The 18,046-nt window shown below is 43.1% G+C and overlaps 1 pseudogene; it reads left to right on the top strand.

Moving 5' to 3' along the window:
• The window catches only part of LOC109048771, a 44,323-nt pseudogene extending 26,608 nt beyond the window's left edge, over window positions 1–17,715 (top strand).
• Window positions 17,716–18,046: the final 331 nt, after the last annotated feature.

Genomic DNA, 18,046 nt, shown 5'->3' with positions numbered 1-18,046 from the left:
CTGCGTTGGGTTTTGGACCGCAGCCTGCCTTCCAAGCCGTGCAGATTCACGGCCCACCAGACGGACAAAGCCTATGCTGCTGCAGGGGAGGCAGTTTCTGCTCTTCACGCTATGGCTATACTGCAGGTGTTCCAGGCGAAACTGCTTCAATCCCTCGACGGCGGCACAGTCGGCGCTGACGTCATCAGGGATCTGCGCGCGGCAACTGATCTCGCGCTGATGGCTACTAAGCGCTCTGCTCAAGCCATCGGCCGTTCCATGGGGTTCATGGTCGTCCTTAACAGGCACCTGTGGCTTACCCTAGCTGACCTGAAGGATGCAGACCGCAAGACGCTGTTAAACGCTCCAGTCACTCCCTCCGGCCTCTTTGGTGACGCCGTGGAGTCGGTCACGGAGCGTTTCTCCGAGACGCAGAAGCGCGCCAAGGCGATGAGCCACGTGATGCCCCGTCGCTCACTCCAGTCACCATCTGCGAGGTCCCGCTCTTCTTCTGCGCCTCGCCAGGCGCAGGGACCGGCTAGACAGCCCGCCGTGGGCGCCCCGCCCCGAACCGGACGCTCGTTTCGGCCGAAGCAAGCAGTGGTCAGGGCCTGGAAGGAAACGTCAGGGTCAGAGGAGGAGCCCGCGCCGCGCGAGAGCCAGCGCGCCATTCCCCGGCTACCAAGCCATCTTCCTGACGGGGCCGTTAAAGAGGAAGAGAGAGCGCGCTGGAGGCCCCGCCCCCAAGCGCCATGTTCAAAAGCATCATGTCCCCCATGTTCCTACGGGCGACGATTGCTATGTGGGTTTAAATGCTGTTTGTGTGAATTACACAATAAAAACATGTATCCGTCCACAAAAAGAGCTTTTTCTTCCTCTTGCACCCAACACTGTGTCACTCGCCCTGTTTCAGAGCAGCGCAGAGCCACAACCCATGATTATAATGGCCTCTCGAGGGCGCGAGAGTGCCAACACCACACAATGCCCACCGCGAGCCCCCCTCCCGCCAGTGGTTCTAGCCTCGCAGGGACGGGGCGCCGGTCAAAACACACCATCAGTGGTTCCGGTGGCCGTAGAGCTAACGCGTCCGCTGTGTCACTTCCTGGACGCGTGGAGAGCTATCCCGGGCGTTTCACCGTGGGTACTGGGAATTATTCAGCACGGATATTCTCTTCAGTTCAAACGCAGACCTCCCCGCTTCAATGGCGTGGTCCCGTCACTGACTATGCCCAAAAACCTTCCCGTTCTGAGACAGGAAGTTCTCAGTCTGCTCGAGAAAGGAGCGATAGAGCGCATCCCTCCGAACGAGCAGGAAAGCGGCTTCTACAGCCGCTACTTTGTGGTGCCAAAGAAAGATGGTGGACTCCGTCCGATTCTGGACCTGAGACCCATCAACCGAGCACTTCACAAGCACGCGTTCAGAATGACAACGCTGAAACAGATCTTGGCACAGATACGGCCCGGGGACTGGTTCGCCTCAGTGGATCTAAAAGACGCATACTTCCATATTCAAATAGCGACGCGCCACAGGCGCTTCCTGAGGTTTGCTTTAGAAGGCACGGCTTATCAGTATTCAGCGCTCCCATTCGGCCTCGCCCTCGCCCCCCGCACATTTTCGAAGTGTGTGGACGCAGCGCTTTCTCCCCTCAGATCGAGCGGAATGCGCATCTTGAATTATCTGGACGATTGGCTGATTTTAGCCCACTCAAGGGATGTGCTAATCAGTCACGTGGAAACACTGCTTCGCCATTTGGATACGCTGGGACTGCGTGTGAATATGCAGAAGAGCGTGTTTTTTACCGAGCCGGACTATTACATATCTGGGAGTATGTTTGGACTCGATGGCGATGCGAGCTCATCTCTCTCAAGAGCGAATAGAGGCAATTTCATCGACTCTGCGTCGTTTCAGACCGGGCAGGTCGGTTTCACTGAGGGAATTTCAGAGGCTTTTGGGACTGATGGCGGCGGCTTCTTCAGTGTGCCATCTGGGTCTGCTGCATATGCGGCCGCTACAGTTTTGGCTGAAGACCCGAGTTCCGCCGAGGGCGTAGTATTCGGGCCACAAGCGCATTACGGTCACTCACAGTTGTGTCAGCACTCTGAGACCGTGGAGCACCCCGGATATGTTCAGCCCAGGAGTTACTTTTGGTATAGTGACGCAGCGCACCGTGGTCTCGACGGACGCGTCGACAGCAGGCTGGGGAGCAGTATGCCTGGGCTTTCCTGCCTCAGGCCTGTGGTCGGAGTCACAGAGAAGGTGGCACATAAACCGTTTGGAATTGGAAGCGGGTGTCCTTAGCCCTACAAGCCTTTCGGTCGAAATTGGAGCGGCAACATGTACTGATTCGAACCGACAACACGTCTGTGGTCTCGTACATAAATCGCCAGGGCGGCGTGCGTTCCAGAGCTCTTTTCAAACAGGCAGCGAGTCTCCTGTTGTGGGCGGACCGACACTTTCTCTCCTTAAATGCGGCGCACATCCCCCGTATCCTGAACCGTGGAGCAGACATGCTTTCGAGGAACGGGATTCCTCAAGGAGAGTGGAGGCTTCACCCAGGATCAGTTCAAATGATTTGGGATCGATTCGGGAGGGCGGAAGTGGATCTGTTTGCCACAAGCGAGAACACGCACTGTCAGGCGTTCTTCTCGCTATCTCACTCCCCGCTGCCGGGAGATGCTCTGACATCGCGTTGGCCGGAAGCCAGACTTTACGCGTTCCCTCCGGTGAAGATTCTGCCTATGGTGTTGTGCAAAATCAGGAAGGAGAGAGCGTCAGTTATACTCGTGGCCCCGAACTGGCCAAATCAGCCCTGGTTAGCGGACCTGAGAGAGTTAGTGGTGGCTCCCCCATGGCAAATTCCCCTCAGAAAGGACCTGCTGTCTCAGGCGAACGGCACGATATGGCACCCCAGCCCCGGGCTGTGGAACCTTCATATGTGGCCGCTGCGGGGACCCTAAATGAGCGGGACGCTCTGCATTCACGAGTGCTGAGCACACTTACGGAGGCGCGCGCGCCGTCTACCAGGCGCCTGTACGCTCTGAAATGGGGAGTTTTCACAAAATGGTGTCAGGACATTGGTATTGACCAGGGGACCTGTTCCGTGTCGGATGTTTTGCGCTTTCTACAGCACAGATTGGATTGCGGAAGTTTGCCATCCACGCTGAAGGTGTATGTGGCCGCTATTGCTGCTTTTCGTTCCACGGTTGACGGGCAATCAATCGGTAAGCACGCTCTAGTTATCAGTTTTCTCAGGGGAGCGAGGAGATTGTGTCCTTCACGGCCGCCCTCCGTACCGCCGTGGGGACCTAGCTCTAGTTTTGAGGGCTCTATCTCTACCACCGTTCGAGCCCTTAGCTTCGATTGCGGTTAAAGAGCTTTCCCTGAAGACGGCCTTGCTTCTTGCTCTCGCCTCGGCGAAGCGCATTGGAGACCTACACGCGTTTTCGGTGAACGACGATTGCATATGTTTCGGACCTGGCGACTGTAATGTCACTCTCCGGCCGAGACCAGGTTACGTGCCGAAGTCACTCAATACACCGTTCAGAGCACAGGTTGTTTCCCTGCCCGCCTTATCTGCTGAGCCGCCAGCCTCGCGTGACGCTGATGCTCAGAGCACTGTCTGCCCTGTTAGGGCTTTGCGGACATATGTGGATCGCTCGGCCGCCTTTCGTCAGTCGGACCAGCTGTTCGTGTGCTTTGGTGGATGTAATAAGGGACGTGCTGTTTCAAAACAGAGACTTTCTCACTGGATTGTGGACACTATTACGTTGGCTTACGAATGCCAGGGGAAAGATTGTCCCCTCAACATCAAAGCTCATTCCGTGAGGGCAATTGCTTCCTCATGGGCCTGGGCTAGAGGTATGTCTATCCAGGATTTATGTCTTGCTGCTGGCTGGTCTTCCCAGAACACATTCGCCAGGTTTTACAAGCTGGATGTACCCTCTGTAGCGTCACATGTACTTTCGGTGAGTTAAGTTTCATTCATATGTTGTGAACTGTCATAACCAGCTATACTGTAGTTACCACAGCTGCTAACTCTGTGTTATGGTTTATAAGATTATGCAGTTGTCACCGCAAACGCTGTCGACTCTGTGTTTAACTCTCATGCTTGAGTGCTCATTGTGTTGTGTCTGCCCTAGTCAGTGCAGCCTTCATGGTCATTGCATGAAGATATGCAAATTTTGTTAGGGTCGGAGCAGATGTTTCATTGGTCTAGTTCCGCCTATCAGATGCGAGTACTCTTAGCGACGCGGCTATTGGCTGGAACTGTCTCGCTTATGTGTGGGTGTGATTGACCCCGTTCAGGGCTTATCTTCACTGCTCTCACGGCGGGATTTAATACGGTTCCCATATACGTCTTAGCTGACGTAATGTTGAGTTACCGCCTTGATAGGGAACGCCTCCGGTTACTATCGTAACCTCGGTTCCCTGAGAGGCGGGAACGAGACATTACGTTAGCCGCCGTGGTTGCTGTTTGATCAGCTGTGCTAGCGTTCAGTCGTGATTCTGACGTAATTTTCGCGCCCATGCATTTTATACTGCCGGTGACGTGTCAGTATTTGCATGCTTCGCGTCAATTGGCCAGCTGTCCCCAGCTGGCGTTAGCCCATAAGATTTCAGCGAAAGTGGAGAAGGGAGGAGTTCCCATATACGTCTTAGCTGACGTAATGTCTCGTTCCCGCCTCTCAGGGAACCGAGGTTACGATAGTAACCGGAGGCGTTTCCTCAGTCAATATTTCTCTATCTGTGTTTTATTCAGCTACAGCGATCACTGGATACCTCTGTCCATATCAGTGATTTCCTGGAGCATTACTTCTACTGTGCATATGTGGAGTTTCTTCGCAAGGGCGCCCTCCGGCTTCCAGTATGAAATAAATAGTCGTGTGTGTACTGCTCACAACACCCTATTTTGGGTAAAAACTAGGAAAGATAATACTTTTCTCTAAAAAAAAACAGGATTCCCTAAATTATCGTCATTGATATCGTTATCGCAGTAAATATCAGAAATTATCGTGATACATTTTTAAGCCCATATCGCCCATCCCTATTTTCAAGTCTGTAGTAATCCTGCCTGCACTGACCCAATTGGAGAGGAATACTAAATGTCCAGTTCAGAGACTGTGAGAGCTTTCATAGACAGCCACGTCCTGCCATGTCTTTGATGTTGCTTATTCAGTGCCGTGAATACAATGACATCCCCTGCAGAAAACAGATGGGTACTGTGCAGGTGCTTGTGCGTGTGTCTGTGGATGTTTGCTTATCTGCTCACACTGACACACAAATGAAAATGCATTGTTTTGTAAACGGTGTCCATTTTACTGAACCTACCAATTTGTAGAGAAATGGTATTGGTTTGCACGCATTTAAAATTACCTTTGCCACATGTGCCAATGTCAGGTGTGATGAGAACTCGCTGGTCATAATTTACTTTTTTTTTTTTTTGTATTTTCTTATTGTTTTGTGTGTTGTTGATTTTTTTTTTTTTTTTTTTGAAAGTTAATTTAAATCAATTAAATCATTTAATTTAATATTGTAATTAGAAAAAAAAAATTATTACTGCTGCTGCTGCCACTACTAATACATAGTTTTTAACAGTTTTTATTATATAATGTGGTATTTTAATATTTGAATATATAATTTAACAATAGTGATTAAACTATTACAATTATTAATTCTCAATTTAGCTTTTTATAACATATTTGTGAAATAAGCTCTCTCAAAAACAGACAGCGCTTGGCTAAATTAATTTTGTATGCTGTGTGAGTGTAAGTAGGGATTGCTGTGTGCATTATTAACAAGTGCATTGGTTGTGGGAAGAAATGCATCTGTCAGAGTGCGACCTCTGCTTTTAAACAGGTGTGAGCAACTCCAGACATTCAGCCTAGCCCAGTTCAGCTCAGTCCTGAATGTTCCCCCTTCTCTTGTCCTCCCTACAAATAGAGGAATTGAGGGCAGTAGGTAAAGAAAAAGTGAAAGAAATGAGGGATGGAAAGCCCCAAGTGAGACCTAAATCCATTAAGTGTGATTCGTCTTTAATTAGCAGTGTAATTACCAGGTGGCAGCTTTATTTTTCTATATATATATATATATATATATATATGCATATAATATATATATATATATATATATACCTTCTTGGTGTATATATATATATATATATATATGCCAAACTATATTTAGACTACTCCTCATACCTTCTTGGTGTAGATGAGGCTGCCAGAGGCTAACTGCCGAAAAATGAACAAAGGGAAGCAGTTCCTTATACAGAAGGATGAATCATCAGATTCAGAGGAGCCTGCGGAGGGATGGAAAGCAAATAATAATGGCACTCCTCCCCCTACTCCCTGTCCTCCTTGCTCTCTTTGTCATATCAAAGCCCTGCCACAGAATACACAGCAGTGGGCTATAGCATCACTCCTGACTGCTCATCTAGTTTGTCATGTCATGTACTTTTGTTACATCTGAGATTGCCAACAGACATCACAACAGAGCCGCCATGTGTTGATAGGCCAAAAATATCAGTGAAAGTTGAATATGCCAAAAAAAGCATTCTTTAGAAACCTGGTACAGATAAGATGATGCAGTGTGGGGGAAATAAGGTTTGGAAAGAAAAAAAAAAAAAAAACACGATCAAAGCATGCTTTGTATTGCATAACTCTTTCAGCCGGCAGAAATGCATCTAAGCAGCCAGCTTGACTACTTAAACCTAACTAATCAAAATGAGGATATGACAAAGCATACTCCTCTGCATGTGGAGGCCTACCAAGGATGCAAACAAGACAGCTGTACCCAAGCGGATGGCGTGGGTGATCGTTGATGAGTACAGAGAGGCCTTTTAAAAATCAGTGCATGGTGCGTCTTGTCTGAGAATCAGGCCTTCTGAATCCATCGCATAACATCTAGCTGTTGTATGAAGATGTTTTTGGATTGTTGTAGAGTGCTGGCTGAAATGTTTGGACAGGTTTATTAATCAGTTAATTGGCTGTAACAGAGCTTGATTAAGTTTTAAAGAAATGAGTGTAGTGCATAGATGAGGAGAATGCAGGATTTAGGTCATTGCCACACAAAGGTCTGCACTGCAGTTTATTAAGAATTTACGAGCAGATTCTGCAGGGGCAACTTCTGACGATTTCATCTGAGCACTGTGCTGAGCAAATAATGCAGTGTAATTGAGATTTATGATGCAAATGTGTAAGCCACCACACTGTCAATAAATATTGTGCCCTACATGCATGCACATTAAGGCATGGAACAGGCACACATGGACACGATTGCACAACACTAGGTTTGCATATTTTAGCGAGGCAGACCTGCGGGCGGCAGCACATGCTTTATGCCAGTGATGTATACCGACATACATAGTTTTCCAATTTACATTCAATCAGGGAAGATTTATGGTGATCCATAGGCACCACCACAGGTTGGATTAATCCCAGGTCTGGCCTCTGGCTGCTTAATGGTGACAGGCCTGTAAATTTCCTTCTGTACAGTAGAAGAGCAAAAAAAAAATCAAGACGCGTTCCAACAAATTCACTTCAAGGGTTGGTACCTTACATGATGCCCACTAGCCTGGTCGAGACTCCTGGTTTTGTGGCATAACGGTGGACTATTAGAAGTGTTTGCAATGTTTGTTTGAACTGGGTTATTAAATCATATTTTAGACATGAAGTATGAATTGCCTTGCAGAATTATTCGTTCAGAGGTATTAAGACCTTTAGCCAGTTTTCTCATTTTACTCAATTACAAATGTTTTTCTCAGTGTTATGTATTTAATTTTTTTAGGAAATGTTCCTAAAATGTGCTATTTTTAAGTATTCATTTCCTATGTTGTAGCAGCTCTAAATTTGCACAGTTGGAAAAGCCATAAGGTAAGTCATAATGTTTGGTTTGTGAATAAATTGCTGTCATTTATCTTTAGTGAATTAGTTAGAATGGTTCACAAATCAGTTTGTGATTCTTTAGCAAATTGGTCTGAATCGGAAATCTTTAAAAAAAAATCCTTATTCTGTGATCTCAGAGGTCATGGAGAATCCTGTGAATATCAAGGATTGCTGTGAAAAAACTAAAGGTAGTGTAAGAGAGAGAAACAAATCAAAACTTCTCAGTTCAAAACTCTATTCGAGGATCCCAGTGTGCACTGTTGGTTCAGTTGTGTGAAAGTTGATGCAACATCAAACCAGCCAGACATAGAAAAAGGACTAGAAAAAGTCCATCAGCTCTGATGTGAAAACAAAAACTCTTTCAGTCTCCTGTAAAAGACTTGGAAGAAAGTTTATCTTTTAAGCAGGACAGTGACCAAAAAGGCCAAATAAATAGTTGCATGGCTCAAGAACAAAAAGCCTTGCAGTGCCTTGGATATTGTTTTGATCTCAGTCCAGTTCCATGGCACCATTTAACAATTGTAGTGTGTAGGCGTAATCCAGTTTACCTGAACAACCTGAATCTGATCTGTCTGTCAGGTCTGAATCCTTTTTTCAACCTGAATTCATCCATAATGTTACATTTAGTCAAATGAAATTCAGTAAAAATATCACAGCGCTAAATTTCAGTGAAGCATTTGTAATTCGGTGAAATTAGAAAACCGTTTAATGGTCTCAGTATAAACTGTGTGAAATAGGTGCTTGTAAATATGCTTTGGAGCAGGCAGTCCTATCAGTAACTGTTAAGGAAGTGGTTGCCTTTATTTGGCGGCATTTTGGTGGCTTTTGCTGTGTCATGCTGTGGCTATTCAGTTGCCTCAGTGATGCACATCAGGGCATATATATATATATATATACACGTACATTCTGGTCAACATAAAGTTCTTTATTTGAAGCACAAATCTACAAGAAAGGTAACTTACTGAAAAACTGTTGGTGCTTAAAGTGCTTCACTGAGCTGAATTTAAACTTAAAACATCTCGAGATAAATGAAATAAAACGAAAATCTAAATTAAGTGTTTTAAGGGCTACAAACCGAACATCTCATTGCTCAATGTCTTATGGACTATCCTCCATTGCAGTCACATGCCCCTCGGATGGCCAACTCACGTAGTTTGGCCTTCTTGATCTTTGGCCTTGGCTAAACCAGCTGGCCACACTCTCTCTAGCATCAAAACAGTTCAAGCATATAACAATGTTTGAAGGTTAGACCCAGATAAATGTGCGCTATATCCAATAGTTTGTGTGGAGACATATAAGGCACATGATATTTTATCAGAAAACTTGAATTTGAGTTGTCGATCTAAGAATGTTTTTGTCCTCTGTCATCATGATTGAGCTTATAACTCTTTATTAGACTTTATTAGACTGAGATAGAATTGGCACTTGCAAATATTAGTCTCTTTTTTTTGGGGGGGTAATTGGTTGGATAGGAGCAAGATCATCACTCTGTTTCAAATGCCACTTGATTGATTATCATGGTCCATGATGGCTTTATATTTAGCCGTTTAAAAAACAAGTGCACCGCCAGACCATTTAAACGCAATATAAAACACATTAGCCACATGAAGGGATGTTCTTCTCTCCAAGTGCATTAGCGTTCTCTCTATTAAAGAAACTACAGATTAATCTTTTATCTTGGTAAAAAATGACTTTGATATTAACAGGTGCTTTTAAAATGAACCTTCGATTGCTTTGGGTGCTTTGCCGTTTCCATTTTGTATGCTGAATACTGATGACTGAGTGGGCTGAATTCCCTGGCCTTCTGCTTTCACCTCTGTAGAAAGATGATTTGCGTAAATGTTTGTATTTGAATCTGTGCAGGATATCAATTTTATTGCTGTTGCGTCCACCACTTCCCCCAGATCTGTATTTCAGCATGGAGCTTTCACAGCTAGTAAAAACAATCTAGAATGAGTTCACACCTGAGAGATGCTGGGAGATCAAGTTTGCGGTCCAGAAACTTTTCTTCGAAGGGTCACAGTCAGTACGTCAAATCTCTACTTGCGCTGTCTCTAGCAGAAGTTTATGGAAGATGAAGTTTGCTTACTGCAGACAGTTTTCTTTTTTTATGAAGATTCAGGTCTTCCTTCAGATGGACTAAAGCAGTTTTGTGGCAGATGTGTTTTTCTGTGCCTGTTTTTACGCTTCTGGAGATTTACTTCCATTTTTATTCTATTTTTGCAGTTTTTTTTTTCTTTTCCCCATTCTTCCCCATTCTTTTCCTATTTGATTTTTTTTTTTTTAAAGGTTTAGTTTACAGACAAGGTATTGGTCTTCAATCTGATGACTTATTTTTATGGTAGGTGTCGATTTTGAAAGTTCATAATAAGCCATTTAGGAGTGTTTGTGTTAAGTGTGATTGATGTGTTCCTCTCTCCTCGCTAAGAGTTAAGTAGTTGATCTTTAAATTTCAGACTTTGGCTTAATGTCTGTCAGTACGCAAAACAATCAGTAACTCTTTCTGTGGTTTGGGACACCACATATAAACACCAGGTAATCATATCTATGGAAATTCTCTTGTAGAAGACCTATAGGTGGGCAGAACGATTTCATCACTGCTCTAATCACCTCCATATTTCATCTGCTCTGTTTAGTAGAGAGAAAACACACACCTCATTCCATCCCCTCTTGAGAGGAGTGCAGCGAGCAGCATATCAATATCTCCTCTGGCTTTAGTGTGCATAACCCACGAAAGAATGCATCACCCAAGAAGCTCCATTTGTAATCAGGGCTGATCTATATTAAAATGGTGCTATGTCAGTGAATACAGGAAAATTGCATCTCTCTTCTCTGTTGTGTTGTGAAAGTTCAGAACCCTGCTTGAGCTGTTCTACTACCACTGGACGTTTAGAATGGAATTCAGCAGGCCGGATGACATTTTCTGTGATGTGGCCTGACCTTCTTACTCACTTTTATAGCAGGATATTTTTAATGTTGAGGTGTGAAACCCGTTATATTTTCCAAAACCTGCATTCTCATCCGCTCATCAGTTCAGATAGTGGCTGCTTCCTTGTTTTCATTCTTTTGAACAATTTTCTCATATATTATGATATATTGTGAGAAACGGGTGTAGCTCAGTCATTTTTCATCCGATTTCAACAAATCATACATCATTCTGAAGGCCATTTACAGGAAAATGTGAAAATAAAAATAAATCATTTTTGAAAAATTTCTCATTGTGACTCAATTTGCCAGCACAGGTCACATTTGCAGAGAGAGAGATGAATCAGTATTTTCTGTATTTTTTTCAGCATTGCAATTTTCATGAATATGCAGAGTAGAGTTTGCTCACTATGGCAGTACAGATTGTACTTTAAGGCATAGTTTACCCAAACATTAAAACCATAATTTACTCATACTCATCTTTTTTTTTGTATTGCTTCTTAAATTCAGTAGCATGCTTTTGACTGTATCTAGGACAGTTAATTAGCTTTAGTTCACCTCTTTTCATGATGCATGCGATAGAAACATAATGGTGACACCTTTTCTATCACCTTGTGTAACTGAGGTGCTAAAAGTGCTACTTTTTAACACTTAAAGACTCGTTGTCATCCTAGAAAAGCAGTGCACTTTAAGGCCAGCCCATTACTTTTGAACGCCATGTGCATTATTAGCCGGCATATACGAGCAAAAGATTCCTGTAACCAAAATTCCTCTAAGAACTTGTAAAACATGTATTTCTTAATGCATTTTAATTGTTCTTCGGTCTCTGTAAAGTAAGTTTGTTTTTCATTTATTTATTTATTTTTATTATTATTATTATTATTATTATTATATAATTGCCAAGAAACGCCTGCTGAAAAGAATCTAAAGTCCACGACCAGGCAAGGTAATATCCTTTAAGTGCATGCGTGTACATACCTGTACTTAAAAGGTGGAAGTGGGGTGGAAGTTGAACTTAAGGTTACGCTATGTACTCTATGGTTGTATGAGTATCCTAAGGAGAACACTCTTCTCAGAAGTTGCTTATTTTAAATGGAGTGATGGGTGAATGCAAAATAAGATCTAGGTCCTGCCTGATAAGGGACTTACTGGACACTGCACTTCTCAAAAAAAAAAAAAAAAAAAAAAAAAAGGCCCCCCAAATCAACCACATCGGCAGAACTGCATGTGATCCTCATGCATCCCTTGCAGGTGGAGGAAGAAAATGTTTAAAGAAGGCAGGGAGGACTTTTATTTGACATGCATCATGTATTCACATGCGTCTAGGTCAAGGCAGGCTGCATTTCCTGTTCAACTTCGATGAATTCAGCAGCTGAGCATGCACAAGTGATGCTTTCAAAGGGCCAATTCGAGCTGTCTCAAACAGGAGTCGAGCCTCTAATTGGTATGCTTAGCAGGTTTCATTTTAGCAGGGCTCTGTTCTGATTCACCACCGCTGTCCTCTCTCTCTTCCTCACCCTCTCCCTTTCTCTGCCTCATTCTGCTGTTTGTCTGACTTCCTCTGCAGTAAGCTCTCTAGCTCTAGGGAAGAAAAGCAGCTCTGTGATTGATAAAAATTTGGTGCTTTATTAATGACTGCTGGAATAATGGGTGGAATAGTAAAGTAGACGAGAGGCGGGCACTCTGGCTTCCTGTGCCCCTGCTGGCTCTTTATGATGAGCTAGAGAAAGAGAGGGAATAGTTCTGCCCAGACATCCTGACTTCCCACCGGGGAGTGATGATGTGCCCAGCTGGATAATCTTTACTACAAATCCCAGAATGCTTTGAGCCAGCTGGAGTGGAAACTGCGAACGCCAAAGCAGTCAGAGCTACACGGCTGAATATTCTAGCAGCGCTGCTGGGGCTCAAATCATGGCCAGACTTGTTGCTGGATCAACATGCCAGATGTAGGGGTGAGAAGCCCTTAAAGGCAAGAAAATTCTTGCTTTGCAATGCTGTGAATGTAATCCTCTCCTTCAACCCTTGGCACAAATGCTTTTACAGTATCCTGCAGTCATAGTGTCAGCAAATACTGTAATGCTGTAGGGGAAGTAGATGCAGCCCTTTCCTCTTGGCCAAGAAAGTGCCTTTTTATAGCATATTATAGCAGGAATCATCCAGCTAAAAATTTCAATTCCTGTCATTTACTATTTCTTTTTCTTCTTTTTTTTAATTGTTAGTGTATTTAAATGTTTTTTTTTTTCTTTTCTTATCAATGTATATTTATTTATATACATGCTTATACACACAAGTGGGAAACAATTATTGTTACATTCCATGTTGTGCCTGTAGTAGCACGTAAATCTCACTTTACCTTTAACAAGCTAAACTTCAGGGAAATGTTCTGATCAAATGGCAGCTAATTCTCACGCTGTCTTGAAAGATGAGCAGCCTGTTGGCCTCTTCATCACTCCATGACACTCTTCCTGTTTCTCACCAGTTTTTTCTTGGTATCCCACTCTCTTTTCGCCCACTTGTCTCCCATCTCCTTTTGTCTCCCTGTCGCTCTGTCTTGTTTCTAACAGTCTGTGCCTGTCTATCTGCTCTTCTCTCTCAGTGGGGTGTATAGACAGACTGATGATTATTAAAGTATGGTGAAGAAGGCCTGACTCAGACTCTGTGTTCTGCTGTATCTCCATTTGAAACTCACACAAGGACATCTCTGCAAGTTTGGCTTTATATTCCACTCTTGTATTTTGAGTTACTGGCCTCAAACATTGAAATGGATGGATACCGAGAGCTCATTTAGCAAAATGCTCTCAGAGCTTTTTGAATTATAGGTTAGGGTTAGAATGCTTAGGGTTAATATTGCTTGAATGTAAAGCTTGAATATAGCTGCCTGTTCATCAATCAGTAAATCAGCAGTCGCTAGTTTAATCTTCCTCAGTTATTTTAATTGAGGTATTTTGGAGAGTTTGTTAGGTATTGTAATCTGAAGACTCATTAAATGACCATGTTGATTTAATTTGTATTTCCTACAGGCATCATTTTGTGATTAATATCACCTCATTTTCCATCGATTCTCAAACGATTCGTTAAAAGCAGTTCAAAGATTCAGTCTCTCTAAACCCCTCCTTTCCATGAGCCTGCTCTGCTTTGATTGGTCAGATGGCATAGTCTGCTGTGATTGGTCTACGGCGTACAGTGCGTGTCAGAAACGATATGCCAATTTCAATAGTTCTGTATTTTGAATGCTCTATAGAAAATATAAACATCTTTTATTTATCAAACTTACAGGTTGTGATTTCAGTGGAGCAGCTGGTCTAAATAAACAGGATACTGATCCTTTCAACAGCAAGCGTTTTGTGAATCCCGCATTGAACTCCCCGAGATTAGAGAAGTAGTCATCAGTAGAATGACGTTTGTGGGCGGGGTCAAGTTGTTCACAGCTGTCCAACATAGACAGGGCTCTAGAGTGCGACCTAATTTCTCAATGGTGCGACTAAAAAAAAATCAGAGGTCGAAGTGGTGCGACCAGCCGTTTGAGGGGGGAAAAAAGTCTCCGCGCCTCTGAAAGTCTCCCTGTAGTTCAACAACAGACACTAGAGCTTTGTATTTCAGCCTGAGCCCGACGGACCCCGACTTTTTTACACCCCTTGAGCCAGGCTTCGAGCCAGTTTTCACGTCATAGTTCTGACGTGGGCCGGCATCCGGCCTGTTTGCCGCGCTGGTGGAAACAACACGAGACCGTGCTTCCGCAACTGTCAAGAGCGACTGGACGGTGTTAAGTGTCCCGCAGCAATGGTATGGTGCGTGCTGTCAGCGCAGCTGAAAAGTTCTGCGTTCAAATACACGCAATAGGCTTAAGCTTGCCGCAAAGCACCGGCAAAAGTAATTACCATAAATGTGACAGGGGGAAATAGTAAGGAGATATTTGAATTATTTACTAATAAACTAGTGTTTTCTGAGTCTGTGTCGCAAGGATGAAGTTGCTGATCCTGACTCGCTATTTTATTAGATGAGCATTAGAGAGAAGTGCATCTTTACGAATTATGATTATAATGAAAGCGCAATGTTTTGTTGATATTGTGAGTGCACACACATAAAAGTAGACCCTTTGCAGTTACGAATGGTACTGTTGGGAAGCTGGCTTGGTGTATAGTAATTGTTTGCAGGGACACTCAAGTCCTGCTTTTTTAGAGCATTTCAATGCAGAGATTTGGGGCCAGACTCTTTGAACATTATCACTGTGAATAAACTATTGTTACCTTGGAAACTGGTGAAACATTGTGAGGTATTGATAATGGATGACCAAACTACTGAGAAAAATAAGAACTGTGCTTTTTACTGCACCAACTAGTAAATGGAGCTAGTGATGTATTCAGACGGTTGGCAGCACTGCAGTGCAGGCTTTTTATTTTACTCACATAGGAATGAGCAGGACCGTTGACTAGCCAACTAATTGATTAGTGAGCATGACTAATTAATTTTTTTTTATTCAGTGTTGGAGCCGAGGTGCTTTAAAGGGAATGAAAGATGCAAATTCAACATCTTTACCATGCTGACAGTGTGCTGTGTGCTTTTGCATGCTTAAGTTTTGTGGTAACTGTCAACATGCTAAAACCTAAGAAGTCGTCTTTAGATTTACCCACTGCGACTGCGTCCATCAAATGAGCACTTTAGTAACAAGTCACATGACTAAATTTCAAGAAAATTGCTAGTTTTTGTGATTTTAAAAAAAGTTTTAAACCGTTTACTTATTAGAATGTGTGAGTGTTATTAAATAATGGTTTATGTACGTATGCGTACTTTATTATCTTTGAACCACAGAGTTGCATTACCATCTCTTTTGGCCCCTTAATTATATAGGGTGCCCTTAACAACGCTTTCTTTTGATGTTCAGGCTCTTTACCACCCTGATACATATCTGCATAAATACCAAAATCAGTAAACGTTGCAGTTGAAAATTAGTAATAAGCTAGCTGTTAATGCAAGATGAGCTGCTGGGAGAGAAATTAGCAAATTGTGACTCTTGAACTGTGGTTGGGTTTATGCCTTAAAAATATTCCTTAAGAGCAAGCACATATAGGACGGTTTTCTTCTGATGGATGCACAAGGATTTTGTTTCTTTATAGTAAAATGAAAAGGACAGTTTGGCTGTGAGCCCTCGGTGGGCCTGATAACCTGCCACGATGGGGAATCAAGTGAATTTGACTAGCACATGCAGCTGGACAGGTGACACTGGAGCGTTAGGGTATCTGCAGGCAAAAGTCAAAGATCCTCAAAACAACCAGTGTGTTGAACATACTTTTCACTTTAGATATCAGTCGAAGTGTTTCTGTACAGATGCTTGTCTGACTCACCATCCGTCTCGCCGTGTTTTCATGTCAGGTTTATTAAATGGTGCATCTGTATCATTAGGCCCACACAGAGTCTACGCCTCAAAGCGCCACAAATTTCCACAGTAAATAAATCTAAACGCCCATCTTTCACACGCCTCTACATGTCCCTGCCCCTCGCACGTCTGTTTTTTAAATATTCTGGCTAATTTTGTTTTCAACTACCAATATCTCTTATAGTAGCACTCTCAGCTCCATTTAACACATTTTAACATTTAAATGTTACTCCGATTTTTTGTCCATAATCAATGTGGAAAAATTGTGTTTTACAGAAAGTAACTGCTGTTTCTCTGTCTCCCTGTAGTGTCCAGATTCAGCGTGCAAGCAGGATCTGTTGGCCTATCTGCAGCGTATCGCCCTGTACTGTCACCAGCTCAATATCTGCAGTAAAGTCAAAGCAGAGGTGCAGAATCTGGGTGGAGAGCTTGTGGTGTCTGGGGTAAGTCCTCATTTACTGAGAGGGAGAAAAGGACAGAAAGACAGACAAAAATAAATAAAATAAATAGTTAAAACTATTTATATTAGCTAATCTATTTTCCTGTTTTTTTTTTTTTTACAGCTCAATAGTATTTTCAGTTTGCCTTTTACAGCCCTTATTTTAAACTCTTTTTAAACTTGCTATTTGTCTAATTTTAATGTGTTGTCCTAAATTGCTTTGTTGTTTCAATTTCCTCTCCATTTGCAGGTGGACAGCGCTATGTCTCTGATCCAGGCAGCCAAGAATCTGATGAATTCTGTGGTGTCCACTGTGAAGGCCTCTTATGTGGCCTCCACCAAGTACCAGAAGTCTCAAGGAATGCAGAACCTCAACATGCCCGCCATCTCCTGGAAGATGAAAGCTCCAGAGAAAAAGCCGTTGGTCAAACGTGAGAAGCAGGATGACGGTCAGACCAACAAAGTGAAGCGGTCCTCTCAAAAGAAGCACGTCAACCCAGTGCAGGCCCTGAGCGAGTTCAAAGCAATGGATAGTATTTAAGCGGCCTTTACCGCATTTCAGTAGATTATGCTTCAGAAGTAGATTGAGCCTTGAAAGCAGTCAGATTTAGTGAGTACACATTTAAACGCAATCCTGTACCCTAGTCCACAATCTGCCTTTTTCTTTTTTTTCCGTAAGCAGTGGCTATGCTGAGTGCACTGAGGTCTATATAGCAAATATTATATTTTTTACACATGAATGCATTAATCTGCTCAATCTTTACACAAGATTTCTTCCTGAGGACAGGTAGGGGCATACAGTAAACTTCGGCATTCCCTCACAGTTTATATGTATGTTTTCCCCCTTTTCTAGATGACTATTGTATATTTTTTAAAACATTTAAGTGTATTTTACAAGAAGACTTTTATATATTTCACACTAAGGGCTTTGATATTGGCCATTACCATCTGATTTTTGTTTTTCCTTCCATTCTTCATGCCTATGCAAACTCACTGTAACACTTGCAATACTTGTTTTGGTATGAAACTATAAAAGAAAAATAGGCTTTGATTTAGTGTCAGTCTCAAGACCAAAGTCATTGTATTTTGCTGTGCCTAATAAACTTTTTGATAACTCTTTTGTTTTATCCTTTGATTAACTGAAAAATAGACTAAGCTTGGTGTATATTAATGCTTTATATCTTTAAAAGAAATAATCTTAAATGGAAAATAGTGAATTGATGTGAAACTCGAGAAACAAAGTTGTTGTTTTTTCTAGTTGCTTGTCGCAGTCACTAGAGTTGCCTAAAGAGAGAACAATCTCAATAATGCCCTCAGTAATCTCAAGCAGCAGGGCAAAGATAAATGCGAATGAGAGGGTGAGAGCGAGCTAGTTTAATCTTCAGCCCTGTATTTAAATTAAGAAAACTGGCCTTAGGCCTCTCTTCTCCTCTTCCTCCTTCCCATCC

Source organism: Cyprinus carpio, chromosome A14 (genome assembly GCF_018340385.1).
Source record: "Cyprinus carpio isolate SPL01 chromosome A14, ASM1834038v1, whole genome shotgun sequence".
NCBI lineage: Eukaryota > Metazoa > Chordata > Actinopteri > Cypriniformes > Cyprinidae > Cyprinus > Cyprinus carpio.
This window is presented reverse-complemented; position numbering and strand designations above follow the sequence as displayed.